Genomic DNA, 3,849 nt, shown 5'->3' with positions numbered 1-3,849 from the left:
TATTTATATAAAGGAAATTAGCCCTTTCTCATGTGTACAAATNCGGTGCTCATCACAAGTGCAGTCCTTAACCCATCACTTATTTAACCGGTCCCTTATTTTACAGGCTGTTCATCTTAATACATGTGTTGTCCTACGGTGGGGGAATTTGCAGTTTGCTTTTTTTGGTTCATTGTGTTTTTAATACTTGCTCATACTCATTTATTATAAATATTGAATGGTAGTTATTGCCTTTTACAAATACCCTAATTTATGTAGTCTGTTGGTGGACTGGTATACATTTAAATTCCCAGTATTATTTGTCTTTGCTATTATGAACTATGCTGCAATGATGATCATACATATCTCTGTGGACAAGACATGTGCTGTATACGAAGGCCTCCCTGGATTACATAATTGCAAGTAGAAATCCTGAGATAGAGATGAAGAGGTTTAAATTTCAGTAGACCTTGCTGAATTTTACTTAGTGGCTGCTCCAATTCACTCCTACCCATGGAAAGTTCCTGTTTGTTCATACCATCAGTAACAGCTCCAATTGTCATATTTTTTTTTTCCTCACGACTTAATTTTTTTAGAGAAATTTTAGGTTTACAGTAAAACTGAGAGGAAGATACAGAGATTTCCCAAATACCCGCTGCGCGCACACATGCATAGCCTCCCCCACTGTCAACTTCACTCACCAGAGTATACATTTTTACCAGGGATTCCTACATTCACGCATCGTAATCGCCCAGAGCCCATGGTTTTTACCTTAAGGTTCTCTCTCGGTGTGTAAGTGTTTCATTTTAGGTGGTGTAAGTATAAATAGTATTGTGTTTTCGACTTCAAATTCCACCTGTTCATTGTTGAATAAGAAAGCAATTGATTTTTGTGTATTAACTTTGTATCCTGTAACCTTGCTAAAATCACTTGGTTCCATGAGTTTGCTTGTTAATTCTTTTAGATTTTTGACCTAGGTGATCATATTGTATTGAAAAAATTTTGCCAATCCTTTGGGTTTAGAATGGCATCCCCACTTGCAAATGTTGTGTATAATTGGCCATTTTTTTTGTTTATAACCTTTGTTTTTTTGTTGGGTTGTAGGGTTGGGTTTATTTTTTTTGATGTGTAGATGGTAAATATAAATTTAGAGGGGCTTTAGTTATTCAGTTTTAGGTTTGCAGATATTTTCTCTCAGTCTATTTGGTTACACTTTGAATTTTTTCTTATGGTGTAGAAACTTACATTTTAATGTGTCAAATCTGTCTTTTCCTTGAGGATGTGTATGTACTCTTCATGTTTTTTTTTTTAATGTTTTATTTATTTCTGAGAGAGAGAGACAGCATGAGCAGGGGAGGGTCAGAGAGAGAGGGAGACACAGAATCTGAAACAGGCTCCAGGCTCTGAGCTGTCAGCCCAGAGCCCAACGCGGGGCTTGAACCCACAAACCGCAAGATTATGACCTGAGCCAAAGTCGGACGCTTAACCTACTGAGCCACCCAGGCGCCCCCATGTTTTATTTTAAATTTGGCGAGAACTATTATAAAATTTGAGAGTCATAAAGATACTTTTCAATATTTTCTTTTGACAGTTTAAAAATGTCTCCTCTGGGGCACCTGGGTGGCTCAGTTGGCTGAGCGTCCAACTTTGGCTCGGGTCATGATCTTAAAATTAGAGTTCAAGACCTGCATCAGGCTACCGGGCTGTCAGCGTGGAGCCCACTTCAGATCCTCTATCCCCCTCTCTCCCTGCCCCTCCCCCACTTGTGGTTTCTCTCAAACATAAAAATAAAACCTTAAAAAAATGTTGCCTCCTCCTTAGGTCATTAATCCCTCTGGCATTGATTGTTGAGAATGGTATGATCTAATTTGACTTTTTCCTCATATGGATTATTACTTTGCTTTTTGATTCGTTGAATAATCCATTCTTTCTCACTAATCAGTAATATTTCCTTTGTCATTTGCCTCAACTTTGTACGTTTATTTATATAAAGGAAATTAGCCCTTTCTCATGTGTACAAATGTTTTTCTTGTCCTTTCTGTCATTACAGCACCTTGCTTTTTTCACCTATCTTGAAGATCTTTCTATATCAACACATAAAGACTCCCCCCTCTCCCTCATACACACACATACGCGCGCGTGCGCGCAGGCACCCATGTGCATGCAAGCGTGCAGGCACACAGTATCCACAGTACCGTATGTATATAGCATAATGAGTTACTTATTAACACTGTTTCCAATCTCTTGCTACAATGAATATTTTTGAGCATGCACAGTTTAAGCCAATTGCTGAGACACAAAGTTTGGTCACTTAAACTTAAGATAGTTTTGACCAAATTACCTTCCAATGAAGTTTTAACAATTTATATCCCCATCAGTACTGAATCACTATGTCTGTTTCCCTACTCTTTCCAATGAAGTGTGCTATCAAGCTTTTTGATTTTTGCCAATCTGGAGAAAAATGGTACCTCGTTATGGTAGTACTTCACATTTTCCTTAGTGTGAATGCCGCTGAGTATCTTTCTGTATGTTTGAGCCATTTGTGTTTCCTTTTCTGTGAGCTGTTCATATCCTTTGAACACACTTTCTTGGATTGTTGGTCTCATTGATTTGTAGGCTCTCTTCATACAAAGGAAATTTGTTCTTTCTCACTTGTTTAATCATTTTTTTCTTTACTTTTTTTTTGCCATACAGAAAAGTTTAAGTTTTATGTGGCTGATTTGATTTTATCAATCTTGTTTTATGGCTTCTGAATTTTGTTTCATGAACCTTCCAATTTGGAAATTATAAAATAATGTCTCATTTTTTTCTCTAGCAATTTGAATGTTTCTTTTTTTGTTTTGCTTTGCTTTGTTAGTGATCTGTAACTTTATGGAGGAAAGCAGAAATGGAGAGAAAATGCTTAATTCCTGATACCTTTCCTGTTCCCCCCTCATTGCCCACTGTGTCTCTGTACCACACTCCATATGGCTTAAGCTAATACGATTTGGTTATAGTTTGGAATGAGAGTTCGGCTTCATATAACAGACAAGGGTGAGTTCTGAAGGTTGAGAGCAAAGAGAAAAGCTGCTCTTCCTTTGTAAGTGCGTGTTAAGGGAGACTGTTGAGCGTTTCGAAGGCCAGGAGCAGGAGGTGGCCCAGGGTATGATAGAGCAGCTCGGTGTGGAGACAGGATGGGGAGAGGTCTCCTAGAGCTCACTGGCCTCACCAGTTTACATGACAAGCATTTATTGATCCCTCACGTCTCATTTGAGTCCCACGATTCAACAAGGGAGCTGGCATTAGACCCATTTATAGAGAAGGAAGGCAAACTCCAGAGGGGTTAAGTAACCAGGAAGTGAAGGCAGTCATGAATTGCACACAGCTGTGCCAGACTCCAGAGGCCTCCAACTTAAGCACCTAACCTCTATCACAGGTGCTTCTTGCAGGTTGCACAGGTACAGGCGGCACCTTTGAAAAGTACAGCCCTCCTCCCCTCCCATAGATTCTGCCTGAGGTCCGGGTAGATTATGTTGCAAAAGCTCCACAGATTCTGCTTTGCACCTAGAGTTGGGACACGGCCTCCTGCAGTCCTTCTAGGTCAGGGGGTCCTAAGCCTGACTGTGCATCAGAATCGTTGGGATGCAGGTAGTAATATAGATCCCGAGGCCCAACCCAGGTTTCCAGAAGCGGGATTTGGGGACTGGCGTCGTGGAATGTGAATGCCCAAAGCTGTCTGGCCAAGCCTGGGACTTGGGACTTGCTCCTCCGCCTTGACACCAGCTGGCCAGTTCAGGCGGTAATGCCGGGGCGCTCCGCCAGGGGGCGCCGGGGCGCCGCGAGGGGCTCGCGGGTGCGGCGGGGCGGGGCGAGGCGAGGCGAGGCGGGAGG

The sequence above is a fragment of the Crocuta crocuta genome, unplaced genomic scaffold (assembly GCF_008692635.1).
Source record: "Crocuta crocuta isolate KB4526 unplaced genomic scaffold, BGI_CrCroc_1.0 scaffold266, whole genome shotgun sequence".
Lineage (NCBI taxonomy): Eukaryota > Metazoa > Chordata > Mammalia > Carnivora > Hyaenidae > Crocuta > Crocuta crocuta.
The sequence above is the reverse complement of the archived record's forward strand: the minus strand, read 5'-3'. Positions refer to the sequence as shown.